This window comes from Electrophorus electricus, chromosome 13 (genome assembly GCF_041902795.1).
Source record: "Electrophorus electricus isolate QZ-2024a chromosome 13, ASM4190279v1, whole genome shotgun sequence".
NCBI lineage: Eukaryota > Metazoa > Chordata > Actinopteri > Gymnotiformes > Gymnotidae > Electrophorus > Electrophorus electricus.
Window position 1 is genome coordinate 22,393,193 of NC_137509.1, and position 21,098 is coordinate 22,414,290.

General features: G+C 36.1%; 19 pseudogenes; all 19 read left to right on the top strand.

The window, feature by feature from the left end:
- Nucleotides 1-722: 722 nt before the first annotated feature.
- Nucleotides 723-841, top strand: LOC145645532 (5S ribosomal RNA; annotated as a pseudogene).
- A 1,261-nt stretch (nucleotides 842-2,102) lies between these two features.
- Nucleotides 2,103-2,221, top strand: LOC145645533 (5S ribosomal RNA; annotated as a pseudogene).
- Nucleotides 2,222-3,482: 1,261 nt separating this feature from the next.
- On the top strand, nucleotides 3,483-3,601 carry LOC145645535 (5S ribosomal RNA; annotated as a pseudogene).
- Nucleotides 3,602-4,862: 1,261 nt separating this feature from the next.
- LOC145645401 (5S ribosomal RNA) lies at nucleotides 4,863-4,981 on the top strand (annotated as a pseudogene).
- A 790-nt stretch (nucleotides 4,982-5,771) lies between these two features.
- Nucleotides 5,772-5,890, top strand: LOC145644397 (5S ribosomal RNA; annotated as a pseudogene).
- Nucleotides 5,891-7,151: 1,261 nt separating this feature from the next.
- On the top strand, nucleotides 7,152-7,270 carry LOC145645536 (5S ribosomal RNA; annotated as a pseudogene).
- Nucleotides 7,271-8,531: 1,261 nt separating this feature from the next.
- On the top strand, nucleotides 8,532-8,650 carry LOC145645537 (5S ribosomal RNA; annotated as a pseudogene).
- Nucleotides 8,651-9,911: 1,261 nt separating this feature from the next.
- On the top strand, nucleotides 9,912-10,030 carry LOC145645538 (5S ribosomal RNA; annotated as a pseudogene).
- Nucleotides 10,031-10,821: 791 nt separating this feature from the next.
- LOC145645402 (5S ribosomal RNA) lies at nucleotides 10,822-10,940 on the top strand (annotated as a pseudogene).
- A 790-nt stretch (nucleotides 10,941-11,730) lies between these two features.
- On the top strand, nucleotides 11,731-11,849 carry LOC145644398 (5S ribosomal RNA; annotated as a pseudogene).
- A 791-nt stretch (nucleotides 11,850-12,640) lies between these two features.
- On the top strand, nucleotides 12,641-12,759 carry LOC145645403 (5S ribosomal RNA; annotated as a pseudogene).
- Nucleotides 12,760-13,549: 790 nt separating this feature from the next.
- On the top strand, nucleotides 13,550-13,668 carry LOC145644399 (5S ribosomal RNA; annotated as a pseudogene).
- Nucleotides 13,669-14,677: 1,009 nt separating this feature from the next.
- LOC145645413 (5S ribosomal RNA) lies at nucleotides 14,678-14,796 on the top strand (annotated as a pseudogene).
- A 1,008-nt stretch (nucleotides 14,797-15,804) lies between these two features.
- On the top strand, nucleotides 15,805-15,923 carry LOC145644400 (5S ribosomal RNA; annotated as a pseudogene).
- A 1,009-nt stretch (nucleotides 15,924-16,932) lies between these two features.
- LOC145649047 (5S ribosomal RNA) lies at nucleotides 16,933-17,051 on the top strand (annotated as a pseudogene).
- Nucleotides 17,052-17,841: 790 nt separating this feature from the next.
- LOC145644401 (5S ribosomal RNA) lies at nucleotides 17,842-17,960 on the top strand (annotated as a pseudogene).
- Nucleotides 17,961-18,969: 1,009 nt separating this feature from the next.
- Nucleotides 18,970-19,088, top strand: LOC145645404 (5S ribosomal RNA; annotated as a pseudogene).
- A 792-nt stretch (nucleotides 19,089-19,880) lies between these two features.
- On the top strand, nucleotides 19,881-19,999 carry LOC145645405 (5S ribosomal RNA; annotated as a pseudogene).
- A 790-nt stretch (nucleotides 20,000-20,789) lies between these two features.
- On the top strand, nucleotides 20,790-20,908 carry LOC145645407 (5S ribosomal RNA; annotated as a pseudogene).
- The last annotated feature ends 190 nt before the right edge of the window (nucleotides 20,909-21,098 follow it).

The window sequence follows — 21,098 nt, forward strand, 5'->3', positions numbered from 1 at the left end:
TGCTGTAAGTTTTTATTGCATCACTTTAATTTACTCTCCAACTGACATGCTTGAATGTGAAGTGCAGTGATTAAAAAAAAACTGTCTGTTAGTGCCTCCGAATACCAGATGTTGTAAGCTTTTATTGAATCATTTAATTTACTTTCAAGATAACATTCTAGAATGTCAAGTGCAGGGATTAATAAAAAAAATTGTCAGATTGGTCTTTGATCATATTTGCTATGATTAGGCAATTAGAGTAAGTGTTTAAGGCTTACGGCCACACCAGCTTGAGAACGTCCAATCTCATCTGACCTTGGAAACTGAACAACGTTGGGCCTGGATAGTACTGAGGTGGGACCCTACCTAGGAATACCAGGTGCTGTAACCTTCTCTTGCATCACTTTAATTTACTTTTAAGATGACATGCTAGGATGTGAAGTGCAGTGATTAATTAAAAAAAACTATCTGTTAGCACCTGGGAATAGCAGATGCTGTAAGTTTTTATTGCATCACTTTAATTTACTCTCCAACTGACATGCTTGAATGTGAAGTGCAGTGATTAAAAAAAAACTGTCTGTTAGTGCCTCCGTATACCAGATGTTGTAAGCTTTTATTGCATCATTTAATTTACTTTCAAGATAACTTTCTAGAATGTCAAGTGCAGGGATTACTAAAAAAAATTGTCAGATTGGTCTTTGATCATATTTGCTATGATTAGGCAATTTGAGTAAGTGTTTAAGGCTTACGGCCACACCAGCTTGAGAACGTCGAATCTCATCTGACCTTGGAAGCTGAACAACTTTGGGCCTGGATAGTACTGAGGTGGGACCCTACCTAGGAATACCAGGTGCTGTAAGCTTTTCTTGCATCACTTTAATTTACTTTCAAGCTGACATGCTCAAATGTGAAGTGCAGTGATTAATAAAAAAAACTATCTGTTAGCACCTGGGAATAGCAGATGCTGTAAGTTTTTTTTGCATCACTTTCATTTACTCTCCAACTCACATGCCTGAATGTGAAGTGCAGTGATTCATCAAAAAACTATCTGTTAGCAGCTTGGACTACGAGATGCTGTAAGCTTCTCTTGCATCACTTTAATTTACTTTTAAGATGACATGCTAGGATGTGAAGTGAGTGATTAATTAAAAAAAACTATCTGTTAGCACCTGGGAATAGCAGATGCTGTAAGTTTTTGTTGCATCACTTTAATTTAATCTGCAACTGACATGCTTGTATGTGAAGTGTACAGATTAAATAGAAATCTTTTAGTACCAGGGAATAGCAGGTGCTGTAAGATTTTATTGCATCCCTTTAATTTATGTTCAAGCTATCATGTTCAAATTTGAAGTGCAGTGAATAATTAAATCAAACTATCTGCTAGCACCTGGGAATAGCAGATGCTGTAAGTTTTTATTGCATCACTTTAATTTACTCTCCAACTGACATGCTTGAATGTGAAGTGCAGTGATTAAAAAAAAACTGTCTGTTAGTGCCTCCGAATACCAGATGTTGTAAGCTTTTATTGAATCATTTAATTTACTTTCAAGATAACATTCTAGAATGTCAAGTGCAGGGATTAATAAAAAAAATTGTCAGATTGGTCTTTGATCATATTTGCTATGATTAGGCAATTAGAGTAAGTGTTTAAGGCTTACGGCCACACCAGCTTGAGAACGTCCAATCTCATCTGACCTTGGAAACTGAACAACGTTGGGCCTGGATAGTACTGAGGTGGGACCCTACCTAGGAATACCAGGTGCTGTAACCTTCTCTTGCATCACTTTAATTTACTTTTAAGATGACATGCTAGGATGTGAAGTGCAGTGATTAATTAAAAAAAACTATCTGTTAGCACCTGGGAATAGCAGATGCTGTAAGTTTTTATTGCATCACTTTAATTTACTCTCCAACTGACATGCTTGAATGTGAAGTGCAGTGATTAAAAAAAAACTGTCTGTTAGTGCCTCCGTATACCAGATGTTGTAAGCTTTTATTGCATCATTTAATTTACTTTCAAGATAACTTTCTAGAATGTCAAGTGCAGGGATTACTAAAAAAAATTGTCAGATTGGTCTTTGATCATATTTGCTATGATTAGGCAATTTGAGTAAGTGTTTAAGGCTTACGGCCACACCAGCTTGAGAACGTCGAATCTCATCTGACCTTGGAAGCTGAACAACTTTGGGCCTGGATAGTACTGAGGTGGGACCCTACCTAGGAATACCAGGTGCTGTAAGCTTTTCTTGCATCACTTTAATTTACTTTCAAGCTGACATGCTCAAATGTGAAGTGCAGTGATTAATAAAAAAAACTATCTGTTAGCACCTGGGAATAGCAGATGCTGTAAGTTTTTTTTGCATCACTTTCATTTACTCTCCAACTCACATGCCTGAATGTGAAGTGCAGTGATTCATCAAAAAACTATCTGTTAGCAGCTTGGACTACGAGATGCTGTAAGCTTCTCTTGCATCACTTTAATTTACTTTTAAGATGACATGCTAGGATGTGAAGTGAGTGATTAATTAAAAAAAACTATCTGTTAGCACCTGGGAATAGCAGATGCTGTAAGTTTTTGTTGCATCACTTTAATTTAATCTGCAACTGACATGCTTGTATGTGAAGTGTACAGATTAAATAGAAATCTTTTAGTACCAGGGAATAGCAGGTGCTGTAAGATTTTATTGCATCCCTTTAATTTATGTTCAAGCTATCATGTTCAAATTTGAAGTGCAGTGAATAATTAAATCAAACTATCTGCTAGCACCTGGGAATAGCAGATGCTGTAAGTTTTTATTGCATCACTTTAATTTACTCTCCAACTGACATGCTTGAATGTGAAGTGCAGTGATTAAAAAAAAACTGTCTGTTAGTGCCTCCGAATACCAGATGTTGTAAGCTTTTATTGAATCATTTAATTTACTTTCAAGATAACATTCTAGAATGTCAAGTGCAGGGATTAATAAAAAAAATTGTCAGATTGGTCTTTGATCATATTTGCTATGATTAGGCAATTAGAGTAAGTGTTTAAGGCTTACGGCCACACCAGCTTGAGAACGTCCAATCTCATCTGACCTTGGAAACTGAACAACGTTGGGCCTGGATAGTACTGAGGTGGGACCCTACCTAGGAATACCAGGTGCTGTAACCTTCTCTTGCATCACTTTAATTTACTTTTAAGATGACATGCTAGGATGTGAAGTGCAGTGATTAATTAAAAAAAACTATCTGTTAGCACCTGGGAATAGCAGATGCTGTAAGTTTTTATTGCATCACTTTAATTTACTCTCCAACTGACATGCTTGAATGTGAAGTGCAGTGATTAAAAAAAAACTGTCTGTTAGTGCCTCCGTATACCAGATGTTGTAAGCTTTTATTGCATCATTTAATTTACTTTCAAGATAACTTTCTAGAATGTCAAGTGCAGGGATTACTAAAAAAAATTGTCAGATTGGTCTTTGATCATATTTGCTATGATTAGGCAATTTGAGTAAGTGTTTAAGGCTTACGGCCACACCAGCTTGAGAACGTCGAATCTCATCTGACCTTGGAAGCTGAACAACTTTGGGCCTGGATAGTACTGAGGTGGGACCCTACCTAGGAATACCAGGTGCTGTAAGCTTTTCTTGCATCACTTTAATTTACTTTCAAGCTGACATGCTCAAATGTGAAGTGCAGTGATTAATAAAAAAAACTATCTGTTAGCACCTGGGAATAGCAGATGCTGTAAGTTTTTTTTGCATCACTTTCATTTACTCTCCAACTCACATGCCTGAATGTGAAGTGCAGTGATTCATCAAAAAACTATCTGTTAGCAGCTTGGACTACGAGATGCTGTAAGCTTCTCTTGCATCACTTTAATTTACTTTTAAGATGACATGCTAGGATGTGAAGTGAGTGATTAATTAAAAAAAACTATCTGTTAGCACCTGGGAATAGCAGATGCTGTAAGTTTTTGTTGCATCACTTTAATTTAATCTGCAACTGACATGCTTGTATGTGAAGTGTACAGATTAAATAGAAATCTTTTAGTACCAGGGAATAGCAGGTGCTGTAAGATTTTATTGCATCCCTTTAATTTATGTTCAAGCTATCATGTTCAAATTTGAAGTGCAGTGAATAATTAAATCAAACTATCTGCTAGCACCTGGGAATAGCAGATGCTGTAAGTTTTTATTGCATCACTTTAATTTACTCTCCAACTGACATGCTTGAATGTGAAGTGCAGTGATTAAAAAAAAACTGTCTGTTAGTGCCTCCGAATACCAGATGTTGTAAGCTTTTACTGAATCATTTAATTTACTTTCAAGATAACATTCTAGAATGTCAAGTGCAGGGATTAATAAAAAAAATTGTCAGATTGGTCTTTGATCATATTTGCTATGATTAGGCAATTAGAGTAAGTGTTTAAGGCTTACGGCCACACCAGCTTGAGAACGTCCAATCTCATCTGACCTTGGAAACTGAACAACGTTGGGCCTGGATAGTACTGAGGTGGGACCCTACCTAGGAATACCAGGTGCTGTAACCTTCTCTTGCATCACTTTAATTTACTTTTAAGATGACATGCTAGGATGTGAAGTGCAGTGATTAATTAAAAAAAACTATCTGTTAGCACCTGGGAATAGCAGATGCTGTAAGTTTTTATTGCATCACTTTAATTTACTCTCCAACTGACATGCTTGAATGTGAAGTGCAGTGATTAAAAAAAAACTGTCTGTTATTGCCTCCGTATACCAGATTTTGTAAGCTTTTATTGCATCATTTAATTTACTTTCAAGATAACATTCTAGAATGTCAAGTGCAGGGATTAATAAAAAAAATTGTCAGATTGGTCTTTGATCATATTTGCTATGATTAGGCAATTAGAGTAAGTGTTTAAGGCTTACGGCCACACCAGCTTGAGAACGTCCAATCTCATCTGACCTTGGAAGCTGAACAACTTTGGGCCTGGATAGTACTGAGGTGGGACCCTACCTAGGAATACCAGGTGCTGTAACCTTTTCTTGCATCACTTTAATTTACTTTCAAGCTGACATGCTCAAATGTGAAGTGCAGTGATTAATAAAAAAAACTCTCTGTTAGCACATGGGAATAGCAGATGCTGTAAGTTTTTTTTGCATCACTTTCATTTACTCTCCAACTCACATGCCTGAATGTGAAGTGCAGTGATTCATCAAAAAACTATCTGTTAGCAGCTTGGACTACGAGATGCTGTAAGCTTCTCTTGCATCACTTTAATTTACTTTTAAGATGACATGCTAGGATGTGAAGTGCAGTGATTAATTAAAAAAAACTATCTGTTAGCACCTGGGAATAGCAGATGCTGTAAGTTTTTGTTGCATCACTTTAATTTAATCTGCAACTGACATGCTTGTATGTGAAGTGTACAGATTAAATAGAAATCTTTTAGTACCAGGGAATAGCAGGTGCTGTAAGATTTTATTGCATCCCTTTAATTTATGTTCAAGCTTCATGTTCAAATTTGAAGTGCAGTGAATAATTAAATCAAACTATCTGCTAGCACCTGGGAATAGCAGATGCTGTAAGTTTTTATTGCATCACTTTAATTTACTCTCCAACTGACATGCTTGAATGTGAAGTGCAGTGATTAAAAAAAAACTGTCTGTTAGTGCCTCCGAATACCAGATGTTGTAAGCTTTTATTGCATCATTTAATTTACTTTCAAGATAACATTCTAGAATGTCAAGTGCAGGGATTAATAAAAAAAATTGTCAGATTGGTCTTTGATCATATTTGCTATGATTAGGCATTTAGAGTAAGTGTTTAAGGCTTACGGCCACACCAGCTTGAGAACGTCCAATCTCATCTGACCTTGGAAGCTGAACAACTTTGGGCCTGGATAGTACTGAGGTGGGACCCTACCTAGGAATACCAGGTGCTGTAAGCTTTTCTTGCATCACTTTAATTTACTTTCAAGCTGACATGCTCAAATGTGAAGTGCAGTGATTAATAAAAAAAACTATCTGTTAGCACCTGGGAATAGCAGATGCTGTAAGTTTTTTTTGCATCACTTTCATTTACTCTCCAACTCACATGCCTGAATGTGAAGTGCAGTGATTCATCAAAAAACTATCTGTTAGCAGCTTGGACTACGAGATGCTGTAAGCTTCTCTTGCATCACTTTAATTTACTTTTAAGATGACATGCTAGGATGTGAAGTGAGTGATTAATTAAAAAAAACTATCTGTTAGCACCTGGGAATAGCAGATGCTGTAAGTTTTTGTTGCATCACTTTAATTTAATCTGCAACTGACATGCTTGTATGTGAAGTGTACAGATTAAATAGAAATCTTTTAGTACCAGGGAATAGCAGGTGCTGTAAGATTTTATTGCATCCCTTTAATTTATGTTCAAGCTATCATGTTCAAATTTGAAGTGCAGTGAATAATTAAATCAAACTATCTGCTAGCACCTGGGAATAGCAGATGCTGTAAGTTTTTATTGCATCACTTTAATTTACTCTCCAACTGACATGCTTGAATGTGAAGTGCAGTGATTAAAAAAAAACTGTCTGTTAGTGCCTCCGAATACCAGATGTTGTAAGCTTTTATTGAATCATTTAATTTACTTTCAAGATAACATTCTAGAATGTCAAGTGCAGGGATTAATAAAAAAAATTGTCAGATTGGTCTTTGATCATATTTGCTATGATTAGGCAATTAGAGTAAGTGTTTAAGGCTTACGGCCACACCAGCTTGAGAACGTCCAATCTCATCTGACCTTGGAAACTGAACAACGTTGGGCCTGGATAGTACTGAGGTGGGACCCTACCTAGGAATACCAGGTGCTGTAACCTTCTCTTGCATCACTTTAATTTACTTTTAAGATGACATGCTAGGATGTGAAGTGCAGTGATTAATTAAAAAAAACTATCTGTTAGCACCTGGGAATAGCAGATGCTGTAAGTTTTTATTGCATCACTTTAATTTACTCTCCAACTGACATGCTTGAATGTGAAGTGCAGTGATTAAAAAAAAACTGTCTGTTAGTGCCTCCGTATACCAGATGTTGTAAGCTTTTATTGCATCATTTAATTTACTTTCAAGATAACTTTCTAGAATGTCAAGTGCAGGGATTACTAAAAAAAATTGTCAGATTGGTCTTTGATCATATTTGCTATGATTAGGCAATTTGAGTAAGTGTTTAAGGCTTACGGCCACACCAGCTTGAGAACGTCGAATCTCATCTGACCTTGGAAGCTGAACAACTTTGGGCCTGGATAGTACTGAGGTGGGACCCTACCTAGGAATACCAGGTGCTGTAAGCTTTTCTTGCATCACTTTAATTTACTTTCAAGCTGACATGCTCAAATGTGAAGTGCAGTGATTAATAAAAAAAACTATCTGTTAGCACCTGGGAATAGCAGATGCTGTAAGTTTTTTTTGCATCACTTTCATTTACTCTCCAACTCACATGCCTGAATGTGAAGTGCAGTGATTCATCAAAAAACTATCTGTTAGCAGCTTGGACTACGAGATGCTGTAAGCTTCTCTTGCATCACTTTAATTTACTTTTAAGATGACATGCTAGGATGTGAAGTGAGTGATTAATTAAAAAAAACTATCTGTTAGCACCTGGGAATAGCAGATGCTGTAAGTTTTTGTTGCATCACTTTAATTTAATCTGCAACTGACATGCTTGTATGTGAAGTGTACAGATTAAATAGAAATCTTTTAGTACCAGGGAATAGCAGGTGCTGTAAGATTTTATTGCATCCCTTTAATTTATGTTCAAGCTATCATGTTCAAATTTGAAGTGCAGTGAATAATTAAATCAAACTATCTGCTAGCACCTGGGAATAGCAGATGCTGTAAGTTTTTATTGCATCACTTTAATTTACTCTCCAACTGACATGCTTGAATGTGAAGTGCAGTGATTAAAAAAAAACTGTCTGTTAGTGCCTCCGAATACCAGATGTTGTAAGCTTTTACTGAATCATTTAATTTACTTTCAAGATAACATTCTAGAATGTCAAGTGCAGGGATTAATAAAAAAAATTGTCAGATTGGTCTTTGATCATATTTGCTATGATTAGGCAATTAGAGTAAGTGTTTAAGGCTTACGGCCACACCAGCTTGAGAACGTCCAATCTCATCTGACCTTGGAAACTGAACAACGTTGGGCCTGGATAGTACTGAGGTGGGACCCTACCTAGGAATACCAGGTGCTGTAACCTTCTCTTGCATCACTTTAATTTACTTTTAAGATGACATGCTAGGATGTGAAGTGCAGTGATTAATTAAAAAAAACTATCTGTTAGCACCTGGGAATAGCAGATGCTGTAAGTTTTTATTGCATCACTTTAATTTACTCTCCAACTGACATGCTTGAATGTGAAGTGCAGTGATTAAAAAAAAACTGTCTGTTAGTGCCTCCGTATACCAGATGTTGTAAGCTTTTATTGCATCATTTAATTTACTTTCAAGATAACTTTCTAGAATGTCAAGTGCAGGGATTACTAAAAAAAATTGTCAGATTGGTCTTTGATCATATTTGCTATGATTAGGCAATTTGAGTAAGTGTTTAAGGCTTACGGCCACACCAGCTTGAGAACGTCGAATCTCATCTGACCTTGGAAGCTGAACAACTTTGGGCCTGGATAGTACTGAGGTGGGACCCTACCTAGGAATACCAGGTGCTGTAAGCTTTTCTTGCATCACTTTAATTTACTTTCAAGCTGACATGCTCAAATGTGAAGTGCAGTGATTAATAAAAAAAACTATCTGTTAGCACCTGGGAATAGCAGATGCTGTAAGTTTTTTTTGCATCACTTTCATTTACTCTCCAACTCACATGCCTGAATGTGAAGTGCAGTGATTCATCAAAAAACTATCTGTTAGCAGCTTGGACTACGAGATGCTGTAAGCTTCTCTTGCATCACTTTAATTTACTTTTAAGATGACATGCTAGGATGTGAAGTGAGTGATTAATTAAAAAAAACTATCTGTTAGCACCTGGGAATAGCAGATGCTGTAAGTTTTTGTTGCATCACTTTAATTTAATCTGCAACTGACATGCTTGTATGTGAAGTGTACAGATTAAATAGAAATCTTTTAGTACCAGGGAATAGCAGGTGCTGTAAGATTTTATTGCATCCCTTTAATTTATGTTCAAGCTATCATGTTCAAATTTGAAGTGCAGTGAATAATTAAATCAAACTATCTGCTAGCACCTGGGAATAGCAGATGCTGTAAGTTTTTATTGCATCACTTTAATTTACTCTCCAACTGACATGCTTGAATGTGAAGTGCAGTGATTAAAAAAAAACTGTCTGTTAGTGCCTCCGAATACCAGATGTTGTAAGCTTTTATTGAATCATTTAATTTACTTTCAAGATAACATTCTAGAATGTCAAGTGCAGGGATTAATAAAAAAAATTGTCAGATTGGTCTTTGATCATATTTGCTATGATTAGGCAATTAGAGTAAGTGTTTAAGGCTTACGGCCACACCAGCTTGAGAACGTCCAATCTCATCTGACCTTGGAAACTGAACAACGTTGGGCCTGGATAGTACTGAGGTGGGACCCTACCTAGGAATACCAGGTGCTGTAACCTTCTCTTGCATCACTTTAATTTACTTTTAAGATGACATGCTAGGATGTGAAGTGCAGTGATTAATTAAAAAAAACTATCTGTTAGCACCTGGGAATAGCAGATGCTGTAAGTTTTTATTGCATCACTTTAATTTACTCTCCAACTGACATGCTTGAATGTGAAGTGCAGTGATTAAAAAAAAACTGTCTGTTAGTGCCTCCGTATACCAGATGTTGTAAGCTTTTATTGCATCATTTAATTTACTTTCAAGATAACTTTCTAGAATGTCAAGTGCAGGGATTACTAAAAAAAATTGTCAGATTGGTCTTTGATCATATTTGCTATGATTAGGCAATTTGAGTAAGTGTTTAAGGCTTACGGCCACACCAGCTTGAGAACGTCGAATCTCATCTGACCTTGGAAGCTGAACAACTTTGGGCCTGGATAGTACTGAGGTGGGACCCTACCTAGGAATACCAGGTGCTGTAAGCTTTTCTTGCATCACTTTAATTTACTTTCAAGCTGACATGCTCAAATGTGAAGTGCAGTGATTAATAAAAAAAACTATCTGTTAGCACCTGGGAATAGCAGATGCTGTAAGTTTTTTTTGCATCACTTTCATTTACTCTCCAACTCACATGCCTGAATGTGAAGTGCAGTGATTCATCAAAAAACTATCTGTTAGCAGCTTGGACTACGAGATGCTGTAAGCTTCTCTTGCATCACTTTAATTTACTTTTAAGATGACATGCTAGGATGTGAAGTGCAGTGATTAATTAAAAAAAACTATCTGTTAGCACCTGGGAATAGCAGATGCTGTAAGTTTTTGTTGCATCACTTTAATTTAATCTGCAACTGAATTGCTTGTATGTGAAGTGTACAGATTAAATAGAAATCTTTTAGTACCAGGGAATAGCAGGTGCTGTAAGATTTTATTGCATCCCTTTAATTTATGTTCAAGCTATCATGTTCAAATTTGAAGTGCAGTGAATAATTAAATCAAACTATCTGCTAGCACCTGGGAATAGCAGATGCTGTAAGTTTTTATTGCATCACTTTAATTTACTCTCCAACTGACATGCTTGAATGTGAAGTGCAGTGATTAAAAAAAAACTGTCTGTTATTGCCTCCGAATACCAGATTTTGTAAGCTTTTATTGCATCATTTAATTTACTTTCAAGATAACATTCTAGAATGTCAAGTGCAGGGATTAATAAAAAAAATTGTCAGATTGGTCTTTGATCATATTTGCTATGATTAGGCAATTAGAGTAAGTGTTTAAGGCTTACGGCCACACCAGCTTGAGAACGTCCAATCTCATCTGACCTTGGAAGCTGAACAACTTTGGGCCTGGATAGTACTGAGGTGGGACCCTACCTAGGAATACCAGGTGCTGTAACCTTTTCTTGCATCACTTTAATTTACTTTCAAGCTGACATGCTCAAATGTGAAGTGCAGTGATTAATAAAAAAAACTCTCTGTTAGCACATGGGAATAGCAGATGCTGTAAGTTTTTTTTGCATCACTTTCATTTACTCTCCAACTCACATGCCTGAATGTGAAGTGCAGTGATTCATCAAAAAACTATCTGTTAGCAGCTTGGACTACGAGATGCTGTAAGCTTCTCTTGCATCACTTTAATTTACTTTTAAGATGACATGCTAGGATGTGAAGTGCAGTGATTAATTAAAAAAAACTATCTGTTAGCACCTGGGAATAGCAGATGCTGTAAGTTTTTGTTGCATCACTTTAATTTAATCTGCAACTGACATGCTTGTATGTGAAGTGTACAGATTAAATAGAAATCTTTTAGTACCAGGGAATAGCAGGTGCTGTAAGATTTTATTGCATCCCTTTAATTTATGTTCAAGCTTCATGTTCAAATTTGAAGTGCAGTGAATAATTAAATCAAACTATCTGCTAGCACCTGGGAATAGCAGATGCTGTAAGTTTTTATTGCATCACTTTAATTTACTCTCCAACTGACATGCTTGAATGTGAAGTGCAGTGATTAAAAAAAAACTGTCTGTTAGTGCCTCCGAATACCAGATGTTGTAAGCTTTTATTGCATCATTTAATTTACTTTCAAGATAACATTCTAGAATGTCAAGTGCAGGGATTAATAAAAAAAATTGTCAGATTGGTCTTTGATCATATTTGCTATGATTAGGCATTTAGAGTAAGTGTTTAAGGCTTACGGCCACACCAGCTTGAGAACGTCCAATCTCATCTGACCTTGGAAGCTGAACAACTTTGGGCCTGGATAGTACTGAGGTGGGACCCTACCTAGGAATACCAGGTGCTGTAAGCTTTTCTTGCATCACTTTAATTTACTTTCAAGCTGACATGCTCAAATGTGAAGTGCAGTGATTAATAAAAAAAACTATCTGTTAGCACATGGGAATAGCAGATGCTGTAAGTTTTTTTTGCATCACTTTCATTTACTCTCCAACTCACATGCCTGAATGTGAAGTGCAGTGATTCATCAAAAAACTATCTGTTAGCAGCTTGGACTACGAGATGCTGTAAGCTTCTCTTGCATCACTTTAATTTACTTTTAAGATGACATGCTAGGATGTGAAGTGCAGTGATTAATTAAAAAAAACTATCTGTTAGCACCTGGGAATAGCAGATGCTGTAAGTTTTTGTTGCATCACTTTAATTTAATCTGCAACTGACATGCTTGTATGTGAAGTGTACAGATTAAATAGAAATCTTTTAGTACCAGGGAATAGCAGGTGCTGTAAGATTTTATTGCATCCCTTTAATTTATGTTCAAGCTATCATGTTCAAATTTGAAGTGCAGTGAATAATTAAATCAAACTATCTGCTAGCACCTGGGAATAGCAGATGCTGTAAGTTTTTATTGCATCACTTTAATTTACTCTCCAACTGACATGCTTGAATGTGAAGTGCAGTGATTAAAATAAAACTGTCTGTTAGTGCCTCCGAATACCAGATGTTGTAAGCTTTTATTGCATCATTTAATTTACTTTCAAGATAACATTCTAGAATGTCAAGTGCAGGAATTAATAAAAAAAATTGTCAGATTGGTCTTTGATCATATTTGCTATGATTAGGCAATTAGAGTAAGTGTTTAAGGCTTACGGCCACACCAGCTTGAGAACGTCCAATCTCATCTGACCTTGGAAGCTGAACAACTTTGGGCCTGGATAGTACTGAGGTGGGACCCTACCTAGGAATACCAGGTGCTGTAACCTTTTCTTGCATCACTTTAATTTACTTTCAAGCTGACATGCTCAAATGTGAATTGCAGTGATTAATAAAAAAAACTCTCTGTTAGCACATGGGAATAGCAGATGCTGTAAGTTTTTTTTGCATCACTTTCATTTACTCTCCAACTCACATGCCTGAATGTGAAGTGCAGTGATTCATCAAAAAACTATCTGTTAGCAGCTTGGACTACGAGATGCTGTAAGCTTCTCTTGCATCACTTTAATTTACTTTTAAGATGACATGCTAGGATGTGAAGTGCAGTGATTAATTAAAAAAAACTATCTGTTAGCACCTGGGAATAGCAGATGCTGTAAGTTTTTGTTGCATCACTTTAATTTAATCTGCAACTGACATGCTTGTATGTGAAGTGTACAGATTAAATAGAAATCTTTTAGTACCAGGGAATAGCAGGTGCTGTAAGATTTTATTGCATCCCTTTAATTTATGTTCAAGCTTCATGTTCAAATTTGAAGTGCAGTGAATAATTAAATCAAACTATCTGCTAGCACCTGGGAATAGCAGATGCTGTAAGTTTTTATTGCATCACTTTAATTTACTCTCCAACTGACATGCTTGAATGTGAAGTGCAGTGATTAAAAAAAAACTGTCTGTTAGTGCCTCCGAATACCAGATGTTGTAAGCTTTTATTGCATCATTTAATTTACTTTCAAGATAACATTCTAGAATGTCAAGTGCAGGGATTAATAAAAAAAATTGTCAGATTGGTCTTTGATCATATTTGCTATGATTAGGCATTTAGAGTAAGTGTTTAAGGCTTACGGCCACACCAGCTTGAGAACGTCCAATCTCATCTGACCTTGGAAGCTGAACAACTTTGGGCCTGGATAGTACTGAGGTGGGACCCTACCTAGGAATACCAGGTGCTGTAAGCTTTTCTTGCATCACTTTAATTTACTTTCAAGCTGACATGCTCAAATGTGAAGTGCAGTGATTAATAAAAAAAACTATCTGTTAGCACATGGGAATAGCAGATGCTGTAAGTTTTTTTTGCATCACTTTCATTTACTCTCCAACTCACATGCCTGAATGTGAAGTGCAGTGATTCATCAAAAAACTATCTGTTAGCAGCTTGGACTACGAGATGCTGTAAGCTTCTCTTGCATCACTTTAATTTACTTTTAAGATGACATGCTAGGATGTGAAGTGCAGTGATTAATTAAAAAAAACTATCTGTTAGCACCTGGGAATAGCAGATGCTGTAAGTTTTTGTTGCATCACTTTAATTTAATCTGCAACTGACATGCTTGTATGTGAAGTGTACAGATTACATAGAAATCTTTTAGTACCAGGGAATAGCAGGTGCTGTAAGATTTTATTACATCCCTTTAATTTATGTTCAAGCTATCATGTTCAAATTTGAAGTGCAGTGAATAATTAAATCAAACTATCTGCTAGCACCTGGGAATAGCAGATGCTGTAAGTTTTTGTTGCATCACTTTAATTTAATCTGCAACTGACATGCTTGTATGTGAAGTGTACAGATTAAATAGAAATCTTTTAGTACCAGGGAATAGCAGGTGCTGTAAGATTTTATTGCATCCCTTTAATTTATGTTCAAGCTATCATGTTCAAATTTGAAGTGCAGTGAATAATTAAATCAAACTATCTGCTAGCACCTGGGAATAGCAGATGCTGTAAGTTTTTATTGCATCACTTTAATTTACTCTCCAACTGACATGCTTGAATGTGAAGTGCAGTGATTAAAAAAAAACTGTCTGTTAGTGCCTCCGAATACCAGATGTTGTAAGCTTTTATTGCATCATTTAATTTACTTTCAAGATAACATTCTAGAATGTCAAGTGCAGGGATTAATAAAAAAAATTGTCAGATTGGTCTTTGATCATATTTGCTATGATTAGGCAATTAGAGTAAGTGTTTAAGGCTTACGGCCACACCAGCTTGAGAACGTCCAATCTCATCTGACATTGGAAGCTGAACAACTTTGGGCCTGGATAGTACTGAGGTGGGACCCTACCTAGGAATACCAGGTGCTGTAAGCTTTTCTTGCATCACTTTAATTTACTTTCAAGCTGACATGCTCAAATGTGAAGTGCAGTGATTAATAAAAAAAACTATCTGTTAGCACATGGGAATAGCAGATGCTGTAAGTTTTTTTTGCATCACTTTCATTTACTCTCCAACTCACATGCCCGAATGTGAAGTGCAGTGATTCATCAAAAAACTATCTGTTAGCAGCTTGGACTACGAGATGCTGTAAGCTTCTCTTGCATCACTTTAATTTACTTTTAAGATGACATGCTAGGATGTGAAGTGCAGTGATTAATTAAAAAAAACTATCTGTTAGCACCTGGGAATAGCAGATGCTGTAAGTTTTTGTTGCATCACTTTAATTTAATCTGCAACTGACATGCTTGTATGTGAAGTGTACAGATTACATAGAAATCTTTTAGTACCAGGGAATAGCAGGTGCTGTAAGATTTTATTACATCCCTTTAATTTATGTTCAAGCTATCATGTTCAAATTTGAAGTGCAGTGAATAATTAAATCAAACTATCTGCTAGCACCTGGGAATAGCAGATGCTGTAAGTTTTTGTTGCATCACTTTAATTTAATCTGCAACTGACATGCTTGTATGTGAAGTGTACAGATTAAATAGAAATCTTTTAGTACCAGGGAATAGCAGGTGCTGTAAGATTTTATTGCATCCCTTTAATTTATGTTCAAGCTATCATGTTCAAATTTGAAGTGCAGTGAATAATTAAATCAAACTATCTGCTAGCACCTGGGAATAGCAGATGCTGTAAGTTTTTATTGCATCACTTTAATTTACTCTCCAACTGACATGCTTGAATGTGAAGTGCAGTGATTAAAAAAAACTGTCTGTTAGTGCCTCCGAATACCAGATGTTGTAAGCTTTTATTGCATCATTTAATTTACTTTCAAGATAACATTCTAGAATGTCAAGTGCAGGGATTAATAAAAAAAATTGTCAGATTGGTCTTTGATCATATTTGCTATGATTAGGCAATTAGAGTAAGTGTTTAAGGCTTACGGCCACACCAGCTTGAGAACGTCCAATCTCATCTGACCTTGGAAGCTGAACAACTTTGGGCCTGGATAGTACTGAGGTGGGACCCTACCTAGGAATACCAGGTGCTGTAAGCTTTTCTTGCATCACTTTAATTTACTTTCAAGCTGACATGCTCAAATGTGAAGTGCAGTGATTAATAAAAAAAACTCTCTGTTAGCACATGGGAATAGCAGATGCTCTAAGTTTTTTTTGCATCACTTTCATTTACTCTCCAACTCACATGCCTGAATGTGAAGTGCAGTGATTCATCAAAAAACTATCTGTTAGCAGCTTGGACTACGAGATGCTGTAAGCTTCTCTTGCATCACTTTAATTTACTTTTAAGATGACATGCTAGGATGTGAAGTGCAGTGATTAATTAAAAAAAACTATCTGTTAGCACCTGGGAATAGCAGATGCTGTAAGTTTTTGTTGCATCACTTTAATTTAATCTGCAACTGACATGCTTGTATGTGAAGTGTACAGATTACATAGAAATCTTTTAGTACCTGGGAATAGCTGGTGCTGTAAGATTTTATTACATCCCTTTAATTTATGTTCAAGCTATCATGTTCAAATTTGAAGTGCAGTGAATAATTAAATCAAACTATCTGCTAGCACCTGGGAATAGCAGATGCTGTAAATTTTTGTTGCATCACTTTAATTTAATCTGCAACTGACATGCTTGTATGTGAAGTGTACAGATTAAATAGAAATCTTTTAGTACCAGGGAATAGCAGGTGCTGTAAGATTTTATTGCATCCCTTTAATTTATGTTCAAGCTATCATGTTCAAATTTGAAGTGCAGTGAATAATTAAATCAAACTATCTGCTAGCACCTGGGAATAGCAGATGCTGTAAGTTTTTATTGCATCACTTTAATTTACTCTCCAACTGACATGCTTGAATGTGAAGTGCAGTGATTAAAAAAAAACTGTCTGTTAGTGCCTCCGAATACCAGATGTTGTAAGCTTTTATTGCATCATTTAATTTACTTTCAAGATAACATTCTAGAATGTCAAGTGCAGGGATTAATAAAAAAAATTGTCAGATTGGTCTTTGATCATATTTGCTATGATTAGGCAATTAGAGTAAGTGTTTAAGGCTTACGGCCACACCAGCTTGAGAATGCCCAATCTCATCTGACCTTGGAAGCTAAGCAAGTTTGGGCCTGGATAGTATTGAGGTGGGACCCTACCTAGGAATACCAGGTGCTGTAAGCTTTTCTTGCATCACTTTAATTTACTTTCAAGCTGACATGCTCAATTGTGAAGTGCAGTGATTAATAAAAAAAACTATCTGTTAGCACCTGGGAATAGCAGATGCTGTAAGTTTTTTTTGCATCACTTTCATTTACTCTCCAACTCACATGCCTGAATGTGAAGTGCAGTGATTAATCAAAAAACTATCTGTTAGCAGCTTGGACTACGAGATGCTGTAAGCTTCTCTTGCATCACTTTAATTTACTTTTAAGATGACATGCTAGGATGTGAAGTGCAGTGATTAATTAAAAAAAACTATCTGTTAGCACCTGGGAATAGCAGATGCTGTAAGTTTTTGTTGCATCACTTTAATTTAATCTGCAACTGACATGCTTGTATGTGAAGTCTACAGATTAAATAGAAATCTTTTAGTACCAGGGAATAGCAGGTGCTGTAAGATTTTATTGCATCCCTTTAATTTATGTTCAAGCTATCATGTTCAAATTTGAAGTGCAGTGAATAATTAAATCAAACTATCTGCTAGCACCTGGGAATAGCAGATGCTGTAAGTTTTTATTGCATCACTTTAATTTACTCTCCAACTGACATGCTTGAATGTGAAGTGCAGTGATTAAAAAAAACTGTCTGTTAGTGCCTCCGAATACCAGATGTTGTAAGCTTTTATTGCATCATTTAATTTACTTTCAAGATAACATTCTAGAATGTCAAGTGCAGGGATTAATAAAAAAAATTGTCAGATTGGTCTTTGATCATATTTGCTATGATTAGGCAATTAGAGTAAGTGTTTAAGGCTTACGGCCACACCAGCTTGAGAACGTCCAATCTCATCTGACCTTGGAAGCTGAACAACTTTGGGCCTGGATAGTACTGAGGTGGGACCCTACCTAGGAATACCAGGTGCTGTAAGCTTTTCTTGCATCACTTTAATTTACTTTCAAGCTGACATGCTCAAATGTGAAGTGCAGTGATTAATAAAAAAAACTCTCTGTTAGCACATGGGAATAGCAGATGCTCTAAGTTTTTTTTGCATCACTTTCATTTACTCTCCAACTCACATGCCTGAATGTGAAGTGCAGTGATTCATCAAAAAACTATCTGTTAGCAGCTTGGACTACGAGATGCTGTAAGCTTCTCTTGCATCACTTTGATTTACTTTTAAGATGACATGCTAGGATGTGAAGTGCAGTGATTAATTAAAAAAAACTATCTGTTAGCACCTGGGAATAGCAGATGCTGTAAGTTTTTGTTGCATCACTTTAATTTAATCTGCAACTGACATGCTTGTATGTGAAGTGTACAGATTACATAGAAATCTTTTAGTACCTGGGAATAGCAGGTGCTGTAAGATTTTATTACATCCCTTTAATTTATGTTCAAGCTATCATGTTCAAATTTGAAGTGCAGTGAATAATTAAATCAAACTATCTGCTAGCACCTGGGAATAGCAGATGCTGTAAATTTTTGTTGCATCACTTTAATTTAATCTGCAACTGACATGCTTGTATGTGAAGTGTACAGATTAAATAGAAATCTTTTAGTACCAGGGAATAGCAGGTGCTGTAAGATTTTATTGCATCCCTTTAATTTATGTTCAAGCTATCATGTTCAAATTTGAAGTGCAGTGAATAATTAAATCAAACTATCTGCTAGCACCTGGGAATAGCAGATGCTGTAAGTTTTTATTGCATCACTTTAATTTACTCTCCAACTGACATGCTTGAATGTGAAGTGCAGTGATTAAAAAAAAACTGTCTGTTAGTGCCTCCGAATACCAGATGTTGTAAGCTTTTATTGCATCATTTAATTTACTTTCAAGATAACATTCTAGAATGTCAAGTGCAGGGATTAATAAAAAAAATTGTCAGATTGGTCTTTGATCATATTTGCTATGATTAGGCAATTAGAGTAAGTGTTTAAGGCTTACGGCCACACCAGCTTGAGAACGTCCAATCTCATCTGACCTTGGAAGCTGAACAACTTTGGGCCTGGATAGTACTGAGGTGGGACCCTACCTAGGAATACCAGGTGCTGTAACCTTTTCTTGCATCACTTTAATTTACTTTCAAGCTGACATGCTCAAATGTGAAGTGCAGTGATTAATAAAAAAAACTCTCTGTTAGCACATGGGAATAGCAGATGTTGTAAGTTTTTTTTGCATCACTTTCATTTACTCTCCAACTCACATGCCTGAATGTGAAGTGCAGTGATTAATCAAAAAACTATCTGTTAGCAGCTTGGACTACGAGATGCTGTAAGCTTCTCTTGCATCACTTTAATTTACTTTTAAGATGACATGCTAGGATGTGAAGTGCAGTGATTAATTAAAAAAAACTATCTGTTAGCACCTGGGAATTGCAGATGCTGTAAGTTTTTGTTGCATCACTTTAATTTAATCTGCAACTGACATGCTTGTATTTGAAGTGTACAGATTAAATAGAAATCTTTTAGTACCAGGGAATAGCAGGTGCTGTAAGATTTTATTGCATCCCTTTAATTTATGTTCAAGCTATCATGTTCAAATTTGAAGTGCAGTGAATAATTAAATCAAACTATCTGCTAGCACCTGGGAATAGCAGATGCTGTAAGCTTTTATTGCATCACTTTAATTTACTCTCCAACTGACATGCTTGAATGTGAAGTGCAGTGATTAAAAAAAAAACTGTCTGTTAGTGCCTCCGAATACCAGATGTTGTAAGCTTTTATTGCATCATTTAATTTACTTTCAAGATAACATTCTAGAATGTCAAGTGCAGGAATTAATAAAAAAAATTGTCAGATTGGTCTTTGATCATATTTGCTATGATTAGGCAATTAGAGTAAGTGTTTAAGGCTTACGGCCACACCAGCTTGAGAACGTCCAATCTCATCTGACCTTGGAAGCTGAACAACTTTGGGCCTGGATAGTACTGAGGTGGGACCCTACCTAGGAATACCAGGTGCTGTAACCTTTTCTTGCATCACTTTAATTTACTTTCAAGCTGACATGCTCAAATGTGAAGTGCAGTGATTAATAAAAAAAACTATCTGTTAGCACATGGGAATAGCAGATGCTGTAAGTTTTTTTTGCATCACTTTCATTTACTCTCCAACTCACATGCCTGAATGTGAAGTGCAGTGATTCATCAAAAAACTATCTGTTAGCAGCTTGGACTACGAGATGCTGTAAGCTTCTCTTGCATCACTTTAATTTACTTTTAAGATGACATGCTAGGATGTGAAGTGCAGTGATTAATTAAAAAAAACTATCTGTTAGCACCTGGGAATAGCAGATGCTGTAAGTTTTTGTTGCATCACTTTAATTTAATCTGCAACTGACATGCTTGTATGTGAAGTGTACAGATTAAATAGAAATCTTTTAGTACCAGGGAATAGCAGGTGCTGTAAGATTTTATTGCATCCCTTTAATTTATGTTCAAGCTTCATGTTCAAATTTGAAGTGCAGTGAATAATTAAATCAAACTATCTGCTAGCACCTGGGAATAGCAGATGCTGTAAGTTTTTATTGCATCACTTTAATTTACTCTCCAACTGACATGCTTGAATGTGAAGTGCAGTGATTAAAAAAAAACTGTCTGTTAGTGCCTCCGAATACCAGATGTTGTAAGCTTTTATTGCTTCATTTAATTTACTTTCAAGATAACATTCTAGAATGTCAAGTGCAGGAATTAATAAAAAAAATTGTCAGATTGGTCTTTGATCATATTTGCTATGATTAGGCAATTAGAGTAAGTGTTTAAGGCTTACGGCCACACCAGCTTGAGAACGTCCAATCTCATCTGACCTTGGAAGCTGAACAACTTTGGGCCTGGATAGTACTGAGGTGGGACCCTACCTAGGAATACCAGGTGCTGTAACCTTTTCTTGCATCACTTTAATTTACTTTCAAGCTGACATGCTCAAATGTGAAGTGCAGTGATTAATAAAAAAAACTCTCTGTTAGCACATGGGAATAGCAGATGCTGTAAGTTTTTTTTGCATCACTTTCATTTACTCTCCAACTCACATGCCTGAATGTGAAGTGCAGTGATTCATCAAAAAACTATCTGT